Consider the following 16,679-nt stretch of genomic DNA (forward strand, 5'->3'; position numbering starts at 1 on the left):
TGGCATCACGGAGCCAGCCTTTGGCTGGGGGCGTTGGAAGCCCGGGTCCCGGCCCCGCTCCGCCCCTGCCCCTGCGTAGCTTTGGGGGTCTTCTTTGGGTTTCATCAATCCGAGGATGGGCTCTGAGTGGCCGTGTGCCGGGGGCGTCTCCCACGGCTCTAGAGAGAGTGGGTGCCTCCCGGCCTTGGCGGGGGGATTCGCACCATGGCAGGTAGCAAACATCACTGCTTCCTCCTTCCTCCCTCCCACCTTCCCTCCTTCCTTCCTTCCTTCCTTCCTTCCTTCCCTTTTTTTTTTATGTTTTTTTCTGTTTGTTTGAAGAGAGAAAGTGTGAGGGGGAAAGAGGCAGAGAGAGAGAGAGAGAGAGGGAGAGAGAGAATCCCAAGCACGCAGGGCTCAAACTCATGGAACTATGAGATCACGACATGAGCCAAAGTCAGACACGTAACCGAACGAGCCAGCCACCCAGGCTCCCGTCTCTATTTCTACGTCTTTTTAAATTTTTTTTTTTAACGTTTATTTATTTTTGAGACAGAGAGAGACAGAGCGTGAACAGGGGAGGGGCAGAGAGAGAGGGAGACACAGAATCTGAAACGGGCTCCAGGCTCTGAGCGGTCAGCCCAGAGCCCGACGCGGGGCTCGAACTCACGGACCGCGAGATCGTGACCTGAGCCGAAGTCGGACGCTTAACCGACCAAGCCACCCAGGCGCCCCAAGGCTTATTTATTTTTGAGAGAGAGAAAGAGTGCACACAAGGGGCAGAGAGAGTGAGAGAGAGAGAGAATCCCAAGCAGGCTCCGAGCTGTCAGTGCAGAGCCCGATATGGGGCTCGAACGCAAGGACCGCGAGATCGTGACCTGAGCTGAAGTCGGACGCCCAACCGACCGAGCCACCCAGGCGCCCCTCTACGTCTTTTTAGAGCCAGCTGTCCATCTTTGTCCTTCAGAGTCCGGGGGAGTGCCACCTTCCTCCCCCTGGGGAACAGGCAGGCTCGGGAAGCAAGCTGGCCCCTCTCAGTAGCAGACGTGGCCCCCACTGGGCCACACAGAGGAAGGCCACAATGTCTGTTGTATCACTTCCTTGATTTCTTCTTTCCCTTACACGAGCGCGGAGAGCCGTCCTGATCCCCCCCATCCTACCTGACGCGTGCCTCAAGCACTCTGGTCCCGGAGTGTCCCTGGAGGAGACAATATTTTAACAGAGTCACCTCTGGGCCTCGTGGAGACCATCAATAACAGAAGGAAGTGGTTTCTGGGGTTCAACGCAGGGGAGACACAGCAGCAAACCCAAGCCATGGAGAATCTGCTCATACCATCCCCGGCGCCAGCAGAACTGATCCATCAGGGAGATGGGCAGGCAGGACCCTCACGAATTCAGGCAGCAGCAGTGTGGAGTTGGCCTCATTGCGACATGGGCTCAGCTGACGCTGGCCTTCGAACATTCTAGAAAAAAAAAAAAAACATCTTTCTTAAGCTGTACTCAGGATCGCAATGGAGATGCTTAACCTACTTACGGAATGTGATCTCTTTCACTGCGTGAATTCAGACACACCAAAACTGATATCGTGTACCTCGCGAAACCCTTTGGTCCACTTTCCCTCTTTGCTTGGCCTCCTAGGACCTTAGGAGTCCAGCTGTCCGGCCCAGCAAGTGGCCCTCGGGCCATGCGGTAATCAGAACAACATCACTGGTTGAACTGATTATTTACTGGCTGATTTGTCATGTATTGAGTGTCCCATATCAGTCACTGTGTGGGATGTTTTTCAGGTTTCTTCTCGTTGAATCCTTACAACAACCCAAGGCTCTCTATTACCCCCATTTTAGAGATGAGAAAATGGAGGCCACAGGTTATGGACCTGGGATTCTGACCAGACCTGCAACCTTCTTCCTCTTGCTTCTTTCCCCCTGGGGGCCCCCAGAACCCCCCTGACCCCATTGCCTGTGTCACCATATACCTCACGAAACTCTTTGCCAGACAAGGTAAATACAGCTAACCAACCAGATACATTTTTTCTTAATTTTTAATGTTTATTTTATTTTTGAGAGCGAGCGACAGAGAGCAAGCAGGAGAGGGGCAGAGAGAGAGGGAGACACAGAATCGGAAGCAGGCTGCAGGCTCCGAGCTGTCAGCATAGAGCCCGATGAGGAGCTCAAACCCACGAACCGTGAGATCATGACCCGAGCCAAAGTCTGATGCTTAACCGACTGAGCCCCCCAGGCGCCCCCAGATAAATTTAAAATGACCTCCCCCACCCGCCCCCAGCGCCGAGCCATCACCCCCATCCAAAAGTGTGTGTCTCAAGGCCCAGGTGACTTTATTCCCTGGAAACTCCAGGCTTCTCATGCAAACAAACCCCAGGCCGGTCTGCCCTCCAGTTCTGGACATGGCCCAACATTGCAGGGGAAGAGGCTTGGGACAAAGCTGGGATCTGCCCACCCCCAGCCATCCATTCATTCACTCACTCTTCATCTGTGAGGCACACGGTACAAGGCTCCACGGGGACCCGCGGTCTGGCTCACCCATGTCTCGGGGAGAGGAGGTCTTAGAGGTTGGTCAATGGGGCCAGATGGACACGGTGGTCCTGGATGAGGAGTTGCCGTGGGCCTCCAGAGCTGGGAGCTGGCCCCGGCTGCCCCCTGCCACAGATGTGGGCCCCCAGGTCGGGCCCCGGAATCCCTAGCCCTGCTCTCTGCAGCATTCAGGGCATCAGCCTCCCCCAGCCCCGCACCAAGGCTCCCCAAAGAGTAGCCACCAAGCCCCTTCCCCTCAGAGCTGCCCCGGGGCCCCCCAGGACCTGGGACCAAGGCTGTTGGGTCTCAGAGAGGATTTGCGACCCCTCCTGTCTGCCTCTTACTCGGCCTGGCCCCCCCTCCCCAGGATGAGAGGCAGTAGGAGAAGAGAAACCTCCATTCCTCCTTTGTGCTGACAGACAGACAGACAGACAGACTGACTCGTGTCTGTCACAACAAGGTGGCGGGTTTCCCAGGGTCCCCTCCACCGTGGTGATGAGGATGGGGTGTGGCCTCCAGGGGTGCAGAACACAGGCAGGGCACGGGGGTCACCGGTTCCCACCCTGGGCCACCCAGCCGTCCCCCCACGGGACCCCGCTGGCTGTTGAACTCTCCGTGGCTCCTGGAGAGCCACTGCCCTCATCTCCCCGAAGGGCGCCTTGTGGGGCCGAGAGGTGCGGAAAGAGTGGAGCATTATTGTGCACTTTTTCTTAAGTCTGTGATAAGCTCCTTCTATTAGACTATAGATCTCGTCACATAAAATAGATTTGTGGACTCACAGCCGGGGAGAGCCACGTTCCCGAGCTGTGGAAATGGCTCATTTTTCCCCTCTTCCTTGAGTAACTGATGGTCATGAATTTTTCACCCAAATGTCGCCACTAAAGATGTCACCAGCCTCCCTCCCCTGGAGATTTTATGATCTGGCTCTAATGGGGTGGGGGTAGGGGGCACCAGCGAAGGGGGCTGTGTGCCGGGGCCAGAAAGGGAACTGGGGGGTGTAGGGGAGTAGGGGGCCGAGGGCCAGAAGCTGGGATCTCCATTCCAGCCGGCAACAGAGCCGGGCTTACCGAGCGGTCGCCGTGTGGCCGACCCGCCACCGTGTCTCATCTGACGACAGCCTGGTGAGGGGGGTGGCGGATGGGCTGGGACCCAGAGGAGGCTGAGAAACTTGCCTAAGGTCACAAAGCTTCTTAAAGCCACAGAACCACAGGCAAACCCAGCTCCCGAAGAGCCCCAGAGCCTGGGCTACTGGGGGCCGTGTTTCACTGCCCCCGTCACAGACTCAGGACCTGGGCTGGGTCGTCCGCTTCCCCCATCCTGGCGAAGGATCTTGACAAGCAAGTAGCACAACCTATGGGGCAGCAGGGCTGAGAGGTAAGGCATGTGCTCGCGTCCGTCCTAGATGGAGGCGTGAACTCGCCAGCAAGGGTCACGGTCAAAGTCACGGTCCAGAGGGAAACAGCCTCTCCATCCTCAGGGCTAAACGCTGAGAAATTGAGATGCTCCTTGAGACACAAGGTGTGTTTTCCTTTTGGGTGGCATCCCTAGCTGTCCGGGGAGAGGGGACAGAACTGGGACTGAAGCACGCACCGTCTCCCTCGCTCGTGGGGGCAGGGGACGTAGGCTCCCCGTCGCCAATGCCCGTGGCACCAGAAGGGATGGGACCACGGCCCTTTACCCTCTGGGGAGGGCTGGGTTGCCGGATCGAAGGAGAAGGGTCTGGGAAACAGAAGGAGAGAGCCGAGTGTGGGGAGGGAGAATGTCCTTGGGTTACCGCCCCCCAAAAGTTGAGGCAGAGTTGGCTGCCCTTAGGTCGTGCAAGGGAAAAAGAGGGTTGGATGAGGGCCCACTCCCTGGTCCTCCTCCCGAGCCACATGGTCAGAGTTAAATTATGAAGGTCCCTCCATCACAGCGCAGTTTGGATTCCAGAGACTGCCACCAAGCAGGAGAGACCAGGAGAGGGGTTTCAACGGGGGGACAGGGTGGGGGTCCAGCAGAGAAAGAGCTGAAGTTGCCCTGCCCCGGCTAACTATGCGGAATCCTTGCCATCCCGGCCATGTTGAGCCAGAAGGACCCTCGGACTGGGAGATGACGTCTCAGCTGTCAGGCGTCAGGTGAGTAGAAGGTTCTCGGCTTCCACCCCTGCTGTCCCCGCCCGAGCTCTGCAGGGCCGGAAGAGGGGAGCCCTGTGTGCCTGGGGGTGGGGGGGCCGCTGAAAGCTGGAGTAAAGGAAACAAGTCTTCAAAGCAACCACCAGAGCCTTTCAGGGCTGGAAAGGACAGAATAGCATCCAATGCTTGTGTCTTTTCACGGCCTCCCAGGCAGGGAAACCACTGACGGGGAACTCACCACCTCCTAAGTCCAGTCGGTCCCATCTGCTTACAGCTCTGACTGGAGAATGAGATGGAATCAGCCCCTCAGGGTCTCCTCAGAGCCATTCTTCTGGGGACTCACGGGGACCCCTCGGGGCCCTGCCGACAGCGGTCATCCAGCGACGCAACGGCACCGCATACAAGAAGGGCCAGCTTCACGGTTCCCGGACCACCCTCGCGACCGCTGTCTACACAACACACAGGCCTTTGAGGCAGGAAGCCCAGGCCCGGGTCACTGTTCAGTCTTTCAGATGAGGACCTCGGGCCACATGTGGAGGCGGCGCAGGAGGGGTCTGGAGGAGCGAGGCTCTGTCCCCCGCACTGCATCTTTGTGCCCCGTCCCCGCCACCGTCTTCTGGCCCCAGCCTCAGGGCACCTGCTCAGAACCCGGCTCCGTGCAGTCTCGGCTCCCGCTGTGAGTCCAGCCCTGGCCCTGCCCTAAGCCCTCCGGTCACACTCTGCCAGAATCCAGGCCACGGGCTGGGGAACCAGGGTTACCTGAGGAGGCCCCCGGAGCCCCGGTTCCAGTCCCCTGGCCCTCCCCCACCTCACGTCAGCTTCCTCCTCTGGAAGATGAAGGAAGCCCCCCCTCCCCCCACCATCTGCATCCATCTGTGGCTCATCGGTACCCACTGTAACAGCCCTCTGAGACTCGTTGCCCATGAAATTGCCGGGGCCTGGCGTTCAGGGTTGGCGGGGGGCATGTCAGCCAGGCCCAGGAAGCCATGGTGAGGTGTCCAGGAAGGAGCGATGATGGCCCTTCAGCTCTCCCGGACAAGGGTCCGGGACAAGTGGGGGTCTGGGCCCTCAGCCACTCTGCAGAGCCCTCTTCCAAGGGTGAGGGGGCCCATGGCCGCCAGGACCCAGGAGGCAAGGCTGAGGGGTGGGGCCAATGGGAGGAGGAAGAAATCCAGCGCGGAGCGCCTAGAAGGAACTAGAAAATGCCCACGGACTGATTGACACTTTACAAGACTCACACCCTTTGCACGTGGCACTCGGACTGCAGCCAGATGATTGCCCTATAAATGAGTAAGGAGCATGTTGACGGATTCACGACCAGGAGGACTCGAGCCTGAGACGAGTAAACAGGCGATTACAGTGCAGCCCAGTAGCTCGAATGGGCGCCTGGAGAGGAGAGCTCACTCAGGTGCAGGCCGGGCAAGTTGCTAACTCTGCCCGGGGGGCAAGGAGACGGCCGGGAAGACTTCCTGGAAGAGGGGACACCTCAGTTTATAGGCATCAGCTAGCGGCACTTGGACTGCACTTGTCCTAGTGGCAGAGCTCGGCTGACACCTTGAGGTGGGTCCGTTGTGTGGAGCAGAAAGCGGCCGGGCCCGTTGCCAAGGGAAGAGGGTTGGGGGCAAGCTCAGAATCACTTTGAAGCTTTCCAGAGTCATCTTGAAACTACACGTGAAAGTTGCATTCTGCTCCACAGTATAGCCTTCGTTCTCAGAGAAAAACAGGGTTTAAAAAATTGTTTTTAATGTTTACTTATTTATTTATTGTGAGAGAGACAGAGACAGAGCGTGAGCAGGGGAGGGACAGAGAGAGAGAGACACAGAACCCAAAGCAGGCTCCAGGCTCCCAGCTGTCAGCACAGAGCCGACGTGGGGCTCGAACTCACAAGCAAGACCGTGACCTGAGCCGAAGCCGGATGCTTAACCGACTGACCCACCCGGGTGCCCCGGAAAACACGTTTTCAAATTGCTTACCACATTCATGAGTAGATGGATCAATGGGACAGAAAGAAAGCCTAGAAATACACCCCCAAACACTGGAAGTGAGGGCGGGACGAAGGCGGCTAAGAAGGGAGGCAAAGACGGGAGTTTCAATCCATGGTGTGGGCACAAGGAAACCATCTGGTGACCAATCAGGCTGGATCTCAGCCTCACCAGAGAGCCCCCGGGACAAACTCCAAAGAGATCTGAGATTTAGATGTAGAAATTGAAATCCTCAGACAATCAGAGGAAAACGTGATTGACTCCCTTTACAACCGTGGCACGCGGAAAGTCTTCCAACAATGACTTGAAATTCAGAAGCTGGAAAGGATGATCAATTAAATGACTAATAACAGGGGGTGCCTGGGTGGCTCAGTCGGCTCAGGCTACGACCTCACGGTTTGTGGGTTCGAGTCCCACGTTGGGATCTGTGCTGACAGCCCGGAGCCTGGAGCCTGCTTCAGATTCTGTGCCTCCCTCTCTCTCTGCCCCTCCCCCACTCGCTCTCGCTCTTGCTCCCTCTCAAAAATAAAAAAACAAACATTAAAAATGACTAATAAGGGGCGCCTGGGTGGCTCAGTCGGTTAAGCGGCCGACTTTGGCTCGGGTCATGATCTTACAGTTCGTGAGTTCGAGCCCCGCGTCGGGCTCTGTGCTGACCGCTCAGAGCCTGGAGCCTGTTTCAGATTCTGTGTCTCCCTCTCTCTCTGACCCTCCCCCATTCATGCTCTCTCTCTGTCTCAAAAATAAATAAACGTTAAAAAAACAAAATTTTAAAAAATGACTAATAATAAAGACACACAAGCGGCCTTTAAACATTGGAAAAGATAGTCCACCTCGTTCCCATTAAGAGAAATATGAAGAAAAACCATACCAAGGATCCCATTTCTTACCTATCAGGCAAATATCCAAAGCGCGACGACACAGCCTCTCGGTAAGACTGTCGCACTGGGAACCAGGCGCTCTCCTAGGTCACTATGAATGCAAGACGATACGACCCTGATAAAAGATGATTTAGGCATTTTTATCACAGATGCAGATGGGTTGACCCCTGAGCCGACGATCCCACTGCTGGGAATTCAATCCACAGGTACACGTTGAGCACGTGGGAAACGCGTGTCTATGCACAACCCAAGGGTCTACGTGAAAGGAGAAGCGAATTAAAGCATGCTACAGCCACGAGTGGACCTCGTGAGGGGGAGGAGGAGGAGGGGGAGGAGGAAGAAGGAGGAGGCAGCTTTGCATAAGCAGAAGTCTCCCGTGTGTACCATTAGGTAAAACACAAGGAGTCGAACAGCATATATGTATGCAAACACCCACCACTTGATGCATTTACGTAGAAATACCCGGAGCATACGCAAGAGATCCTAAGGGTTTCTCTAGGGAGCAGGGGGTTGGGATGCCGGGACGTGGAGGGAAATGTGACTTGCATTTCCAGAAATAAAACTTGCCAGGTAAACACTGATGTTTATCAGGTATCTGGCGGTCTGTTTAGCCCTAGACACCAAGTCCTAGAGCCACAGGAATCTGTCCCTCTCCATTTGGGGAGAAAGAGCTGTAGGCAGTGGGGAGGGTCCTAGGCGGGGTAGGCACGTGTGGGCAAGAAAGCCCACAACCCTGTGACCAGGGCTTGGGATCAACGGACATACCTGCAGGGCAAGGGGACCTGTGGCCGGAGCCCTGGGGGCAGCTCTGGGTCAAGAAGGGACCTCCTCGGGGCCCCAAGCTGTCACAACCCCGCATGCCCAATGTCCAAGCTCCCTGGAAGCAGCTTAGCGCGGGCTCCCGGCTTCTGTGCAGGCTGCTTTCTGCTAAGGAGGATTCTGATTCGGGGAGAGGGGCCACATCAGCGAGCTCAGTAAGCCCACGGCGGCCAGTCTGAGCCCAGGGCCTGTCAGCCGTCATGATGGTAGGTGGCTGAGCAGCTCTGATACTCAACGGGGGGACCTGGTGGGTGTCCCTCTCCTCTCTCTCAAAATGACTTCTCGCCAGCCGCGGACAAGGGTTAGATAGGGAAGAAGGGAATCCTAGATGGCTCTCCATGCCCCACCTCCTTCAGGAAGTCTTCCTGGATTCATCGAGATGGTAGGACATCTTTCCAGAGGCCCTCTGCTGGGCCACAACCTGTCCAGGGCTAGGACCCTTGACCCTGAGGGCACACGGTCACCATCCCATGACCCTCCCGTCAGCCCTGGCACGTCAGGCCCCCGGCCCGGAGCGCACAGCCCCTCACCGTCGGGCCCCAGCATGGGTGGGGCTCTGTCCAGAGAAACACACCATCAAGAGCGCTCTGCAAACTTTAAAGGGCTGTCTCCCTGGGGGCGGGAGGGAGGCAGAGGGGGAGGTGCTTCCCCCACCACGGGCCTGAGTTTTACTGCCCCACTAAATGCCGTGTTCGCTTGCACCCCGCCCGGCGGCTTGTACACGCCTGTACACGGAAGACTGTAATTTCTCTGCATGAATCACAGGCAGGATCACACCCAAGTTACCGGCACTCCGCTCCTTGGGGCGGGCTGGCCAGGCAGTCGCCTTTGTCTTCCAATTATGCCGTGTTTTATTGCTCTTTTAACTGTAGCAGAAACACCCAAAGAGGCAGGGTCTGGAAGGCAATTAATGACATATGGAATAGCCATGCAAAACCACTGGGTTCGGGGCCCGAAGGAAGCGCTGTGTCTGGACACGGCACGGGCCCTCTGGGTGGGTGCGGGATGGCGGCTGGTGCACGAGCTTCCCCATCCCGCAGGCCTGCATTCAAACCTCACCTCTGGTGCTAACCCGCTGTGTGACCCCAGACAAGGAACTTCACCTCTCTGAGCCTGCGTTTGCTTTCCTATAGAACGGCACCACTCCCAGTGGGGTGGATAATTGAGCTGACGGCAGACATTCCATCAATGCTGAGTCCTGCAAAGGCCCTCCTACGGTTTAGTTTTACAAGCATCTTTCCTGTCCCTCCAACGCTCTGTCAATGTCTACCGTGCACACAGTAGGTACACAGGGCTGCGGAAAGAGCCTGCGTTTTGGAGGCCACTTTTCATCCATTCCATAAGTATTAACCAAATACCTTGTGCTGGGGATCTGGAGACCCAGTCCCTGCCCTTGAGGGGCTCACAGTCCAGCCAGGGAGGAGACTCAGAGTAATAACAGGGGAGACAAGGCAGGTGGCAAGCCCCACGATCAAGGGAAGCCCAAGGGGGCTCTGCCCTCCCTCCCGAGCAGGCCCCAGACAGGCCAGAGGGCTCAGAAGCAACCCTAGGGTGATGCATGCCTGACTCTGTGCCCTGGAGGAAGAGTAAGAGTGAGCCAGAAAAGGAGTGTAGTGTTTCACACAGGAAAACAACATGTGCAAAGGCCCTGAGGCAAAACACCACCGGAGCCTAAAGGGAAGGATGGGGAGAGCTGAGGCCTGAGGAGCCCCTGAGGTGAAATCCAAAAGGGCCTTTTCAGCCAGGCGAAGGCCTTTGAGGTTTGAGCTCAATCTAGAGGGCACCAGGAGCCCTGCAAAGGATTTGAAAGTCTTCTGGTGCTATGGCATATCAAGGGCGGGGCCAAATGTGAATTTTGAGGCCAAGGGTGGAGGCAGAGGCAGTGCAGAGGCCAGGGCAGCGATCCAGGCAAAAGACAGACGGGGCTTGAATCCCTCCTCAGCCACTTACCGGCCTCAGGTAAGTGATCTCCTGCTCCTGACCACGGTTCCTCGTTCCTAAATCTCAGCGATGCCGCCTAGTTCCCAAGGTGGCAAGATTTAACAGGGACAAAAAAGAGGGACTCAGCCACACGGAGAGAAATAAAGAAATGGAGAGAAAGGGTACTTCCTCCAGGCACCAGAATGCCACTCGACCCTGCAGAAGGAAAGAAGGAAACAGAAAAGTGGTCAGTGAACCAACGACCCGGCAATGCTCGTTGCAAGTAAGATCTGCCAAAGGATGATGTTAACATTGATGGACAAAAGGTTCGAGAGAAATGGGAGATGCCTGGCCTCAAAGTATCACTCCCCAGCTATTTATTTGCTCACGACGGGGGAAGGACAGTAACTTTACAAGGAGACACCTGGCCGGCACACTGTGGCCAAGCGATGGAGGCTAACGTGACAAGGCATCGGGCCACGAGGCACCGAGAGGGACACACGACTGTTTTTGTGGCATTCCTGCTGAAACGCATCACCTCACTCCAATCGGGAGAACACTCAGGACAAACCCAGACTGAGGCAAATTCAACAGAATAACTGATCGGGACTCTCCCAGAACGTCAAGGCTGTAAACATGAAGACAGATCAAGGAACTGCCAGCCACCGGAGGAGAAATGACAGCTGAAAAGCAACGCGGGGTCCTGGCTAGGGTCCGGGGCCCGCGAGGGGTCGGCAGTGGCCAGTCAGGTGACGCTGGAGCGAGATCTGCGGTTTACTTACTCACGTAGGATTGTGCCAATGCTAATGTCCTGCTCTGGGTCATCGTACTGCAGTCATATAAGGTGTTCACGTTAGGGGAAGCCGGCTGAAAGATACATAGGAACTCTACCTGTTTTTTGTAAGTTTTCCGCGTTAAGCCTGCAATGAGCTTAAAATAAACAGTTTCATTGGTTTTTGTGTTTTGTTTTGTTTTTGTATGTTTTTTAAAGGACCATCTCAGTGGTTCTTAACCTTGGAAACACAATTTGAATCACTTAGAGGAGGCCCAGGCCCCTCCTCAGACCAGCTGGATCAGCATCTCCGGGGGAGGAACCGAGGGCAGGAATAGTTTACAAGCCTCCAGGATGCCATTTACAGCGCCGGGGGAAGGGTGGGCTGTCTGCAATCACTCGGCCCCTCGCAGGCCTTCAGTAAATCATCATCTACCCACATAAATGTGTTAAGTTTATCACCTGACACCTTCGTGCATTCAACAAGTGTTATTGAATACCTACTATGTGCAAGACACGGCAAGGGTGCAGTGATGGACAAGAGAGACAAGATCCTCATGGATCCTCATGGATCCCCTCATGGGGGAGACAAACCATAAAAAGGGGAGACCATTACACATGACGGGGACTCTAAAGGAAATAAGTAGACACAGCAGAAAGTAACCGGAGAGGTGGGAGCTCCCATTTGATGGAGTAGTTCAGGAGGGCATCCCGGAGGAGGTGACAGTTAAACTGGAATGATGGGAAGGACAGAACCAGGAGAAGAGACGGTGGGGGGTGGAGGAGCACTTGCTACAAAGAGAACAGCAGGTGCCAGAGCCCTGAGGCAGCTCTGAAGCTGGAGGGAGCGGGGAGCACTGGAGAGGGAGTCACCACCGACAAGGAGTCTGGATTTCATTCTTGGCGCAATGGAGAGACTTCAGTAAGGGTTGGAGCAAGTTCGGTCGGGTGGGAGGACCATGTTTGATCTGGTTTAGGAGTTTAAAAGATCTCTAGAAAGCAAAAAGATCACTCTAGCTGCCAGGTGGAGACTGAATTGTCGGGAGGCTCCTCACTCTGGGAGACAGATGACGGTGGCTTGGACTCAGGGAGGTGACAACAGAGGAGATGCCAACCCACTGAGACAGGCCCCTTGGCCGCCCAGCCCCCACCAGCCCCGAGGCTGGGTAGCAGAATCAAATCGCCCTTGCGCGTTCAGCCTACTGTTTGAGCCCTATTGCCCCCCAGCCAGAGCCGTCGTGGCCACAAGGTCCCCTCCTGTAGAGGCACCCACACACCTTAACGGACCACATTTCACACTCGCCCCGTAAGCACGTGTTCTCAGAGTCCCTAATACTGATGGGGAAACTCAAGCTCAGAGAGGCAAAGGCATTCACTCAACACCACACAACAAGTGAAATCCAGGACTGACTGTTCCACCGCCCTGGGCTGGGTCCCCGATTCGGGCCCACCTCCTTCCTCTGAGCCAGGAGGGTGAGAGGACTTGTTGGCAGAAAGCTGCCCGGTGGTCTTGACGAACAGGAGCAGGACTGAGAGCCCAAGCTAGGCTGGGTCCACACAGCCTGAAGATGGCAGCACGTTCATCTCCGGGGTGCCAGGGCCTCGGCCGAGAGAAGCCAGGTTCCCAGGAAAGCCGTTCTTACTAAAGTGTGAATGACTGATAGGTAGCCCTTTCCTGAAAGGTGACGCACAGTGGGTTCCAGAAGCAGGAGAAACAGGAAGGTACTAAAGATACAAACTTTGTCCCCTCCCATTTGTACCCTCTTGGCAGCTGTAGCCCCTTGGGGCTCAGTTATTAGCTGCAAACTCCTCCACTTAATTCCCCCAAATCAACAACAGATGTAGGAGTTCAGGCTCTCATCACCGCCCCCCACTAATGCTTGCGGTCCCCTCCACAGTTGGTGGCTGTCCCTCCTCGGGCTGGGACGCCTCCAGTGACAGGGCCTTATGCTTATCAAGGGATCTTACGCTATTTGACATCTCCCAGAAAGTGCTTTCCTATAGGTGTGCGCCCTACAGGTGGGTATAAAGCAAACACAGGTGGATCAATCGGTTTCCCTTTTATAGATAAAGAAACTGAGGCACGGAGAGGTGAAGGATTATCCAACGTCATGGGGCAAGAATGGAGCCAGGATGAAAACCCAGGCAGGGGGGCGGGGGCTGATTCTAGAAACTCCTTTAGCAGGTGGTGGCCTGGCCAGCTTGCCCCGCTCTTAGCTCCCCTTCTGGCTAAAGTGTGGTCTCCGGAAGGCCACCGCCGGCCGGGCTGGGGCGGGAGACGATGGCATGACAGGGGCACAAGCCGGATTCGATACGAGGCTTCGTCTTTCCCTGGCGGGGAGCAGGGGGTGTCTCGGGACGTCACTTCACCTCTCTGAGCTGCACCCTGAGCAAATCGAGCCCACAGGCCCGGCTCCCCGTGGGCCCCGACAGAGACTCCCTCCCCAGACCGTCCCAGCAGGCAAAGCACATGCCGGTTCTCCGCGGTGATCATGGGACTCCGGGATGAAGGGACAGTGGAGGCCAGCCTCCCGCCCTCCTCCTCCTCCGGGAGGCCCCACCTGCCCCTCTGCCCGTTCCCACACTCCTCCACGGCTGAACCAGCCCCTGCCGTGCTCTCCCGAGGCCTCCAAGCCCCCAGCCCCGTCCTCCCACCCAGGCCCCAGCCGCCTCCATCCAGCTCCACCCCCCCACCCCCCGCCTCGCTCCAAAAGGCTGCAGACGCTGGAACATCTGGCTAATGACGGAGAAAGTGCTGAGGCGACAGGTTATTTCAACAGTGTCATCATCCGTTGGGTATTTCAACACTCGGTGCTTGTGCAAGAGACATAATGGGACCTGTCATAAACTCACGCTGTCTCAAAGCTCAGGCACGTCGCGGCGGGGCTGACGGGGAGCTGTTGGGGTTTAGCAATTGGTGCTGTCTTGGGGCCTGCAGCCTCCTTAGGGTTATTTTGGCTCCACCGTGGAAGGCCCTGGAGAGAAATCTCAAGGTGTCAGAGAAAACCCAAAGCAATTACCTCTTGGGGTAATTAGATGGTGGCGGAGATAGATAGCCCGCCTTCCTGCCTTCCCTCCCGCCTGCCAGGGAGAGGGAGAGGGGAGGACCAGCCGGCCCCATCCCGCGGGGCCGGCCCCCACCTAGGCCGGCCCCGTGCGGGAAGGAGGCCGCAGATGACCTCATGGCAGCAGCAGCTGTGAATCATGGCCCCGACCGCGTTCCCACTTCCCTGGGGGTGGGCAAGCGTGTGGGTCCTCAGAGCTCTGGCTCAACACCCACGGCTGGCCACCCTCCCATCATGGCGGCTTCTCCAAAGGCTGTGGGGGAGGCTTCAGGAACCCGCTGGCCTCCCCTCCGTAGATCTCGAACTGGAAATCCTCGATTCAGCTCAGCCCCCATCCAAGATTTCATCTGAACCCCAACCACCCCGTGGGGAGGCCGAGGGGAGAGTGGAAGGTAGCGTAGGGCCACCCGCCAACAGGGAGGTGTCGTCTAGAGGAGAGAGCAGTCGCCAATCACACGGGGAGACCAGCGGTCGGGAGCGATGCTGGGCACGTCCGAGCTGAGAACCAACCTCCCCACCTTCCCCTCCGTGCCCAACACCCCCCCCCCCACACACACACACGTTTACAAAGCATCCTGGGACAGAGGGTTCTGGCTGGTGGCGGGGGGCAGAGGGGGGGCAGCAAGAAGCGAGCAGACAGTTCCAGGGGAGGGTCCAGGAAGGCGGGAGGCACCGAGCACGACCAGGAAGCTGACAGCGGCCAGACGGGGACGATGGCCAGCGTGAGCGAGCAGAGGGAAAGGCAGAGGAGGTATGGGCCCAAGGACATTTTCGAGTAGACGCATCGGGACTGGGTCCCACGCTGGGAGGACAGGGACAAGGAGCAGGTCCCTCTCAGAAACGGGCCTCAAGGGTGGGGAGAGGCTCAAGGGAAACTCTGGGGTCTTTGCGGGAGTCGGCCCTTCCGGGACCCCAGCTGGTCCCACGTGCCCCTCAGCAGGGATGCTGAGCCTCTGCTCTGGTCGGACTTTCTGCAGCCAGTCGGAGACTCTCCCGAAGGGACACGTGGATCAAGAAAATGGTTTTATGTGGTTCTTGGCCCCCTGCTCCAGGACTCAAACTCCTTCCTGATCCCCGCTGATCCCACCTCCTCTTTTTTCAGATTCACCCTCCTCCCCCTGGCTTTTCATGGCCTCTCGGGGTCACCAGGAAGGCCCTTCGCAGGGCCCCAGACCCCTCAGCCACCCCCACAACAGTCCTCCACACGGCCCACTCCTGTCCCCCCCGCTGTTCAGCCCACGCTCGCCCCCCTGCCGGGCCCCCTCTCGGACCCGGGCTCCTCTGCTGCAGGCAAGTCCCCTCCCTGCGCCCCAAGCCTCAGTCCCCACCCAGCTTCCCCACGGGAAGTGCACCCGCCGTGCCTCAACCAGGCATTCGCTGCCTGTTCTGGGGCAGAGACCTGTCAGCAGGACTGTCACTTCCCCTCTGCCAGAGGCTGCTTTCCAAGCGTTGTCTGTCGACACCCTCACACACACAAAGTCTAGGTAGGGGGGACGGTTTCCTCTGACCGGTGCCGGGGTCTCAGTTGGTGCTCACACCTGCCCTCCGTGGCAGGCACCGCGAGCGTCCCATTTTACAGATGAGGGGACCCGCTGCTCCTATGAGGCAGGGCCCGCCCCAGCCACCCTCTGCTTCCTGGGCAGGTGGGGGCCACCCAGTCCCTGCCCTCCCCCACACCCCGGCCTGGCTTCCTCCCAGGCACCTGCCCGCCGTCCAGTGTCTCAGACCAGCCTTGCCCCAAACGAAGCGGGACAGGACCCTGGCCTTGGGGCTGGCAGACACGTGGCTGTCCCAACTCCATCATCTTGGGGGAAGTTATTGACCATCCCTGGGCTTCTGTTCCCACCCCTGCCAAAGGGACGGCGGCCTCCAGCTTCTCCGGGTAAGAGACGGCAACACAGCACAATGGAGAGCCGCCACGGAGGCAGGCTGGCCGCGGGGGTGGGTTTCTAGCGCTGCCTCTTGGAGCTGGGCCCCCTCACTGCTCTGGGCCCGTGTCTTCTCGTGAGTCAATGGGATCTAACAGCGTTTCTCCCTCGCATTCAGCCCAGGGCAGGTGCAACCAGGGTACTGTGTGATATTTTCAGTCAAGGTTCAGTCTGGCTCTAGAACTTTCTATAGTTCTTTGACAGACCATCTTCCCAGGGGACAGCTTCAGCAGCGCTGAGGCTGGACCACCAACCCCTTCGCCCAAAACGGGTCTGTGTAGAGGTCCCTGTAAGGCCACAGCTGCAAACCCGGAAATGGGCCCATACTGGAGTTGCTGGAGTCCAGCCAAGGGATCTCCGTGGGGGGCTCCAGACCCCTGAGGCTGGGCAGTGACTCGGGAGGCACCAGGAGCCCCTGCCACCCTCCCTCCCGGTGGAGGCAGACCAGCTGGGACAGGCACGTTCACGCTGTGTCTCTCACTCGCTCTCCCCCGGCCCATCTCCTTCTCCCCGTCCCATGGACGCCTCGCCAGGAAGACCCCTCTGCACCCGATACAGCCCTCCCAGCGAAAGGCACACTCGCGGGATCGGAGGCTGATTCACGGGACAGGATGACCAACTACGAAGCGAGCTGAACGCACCGGGAACCCAGGCTGGGGAGCAGAGAAGGCGAACCACAAGGGCCGGGACG

At 57.6% G+C, this 16,679-nt stretch overlaps 1 long non-coding RNA gene across 1 annotated transcript; it reads right to left on the reverse strand.

The window, feature by feature from the left end:
- Positions 1–870: 870 nt before the first annotated feature.
- LOC107179759 lies at positions 871–7,655 on the reverse strand. Its single transcript, XR_001510474.2, has 3 exons — positions 7,494–7,655; positions 1,313–1,442; positions 871–1,177 (listed from the first exon to the last, which is right to left on the reverse strand). It is a non-coding gene; the product is annotated as an uncharacterized LOC107179759 (long non-coding RNA).
- Positions 7,656–16,679: the final 9,024 nt, after the last annotated feature.

This window comes from Panthera tigris, chromosome E3, assembly GCF_018350195.1.
Source record: "Panthera tigris isolate Pti1 chromosome E3, P.tigris_Pti1_mat1.1, whole genome shotgun sequence".
In the NCBI taxonomy this organism is placed as follows: domain Eukaryota; kingdom Metazoa; phylum Chordata; class Mammalia; order Carnivora; family Felidae; genus Panthera; species Panthera tigris.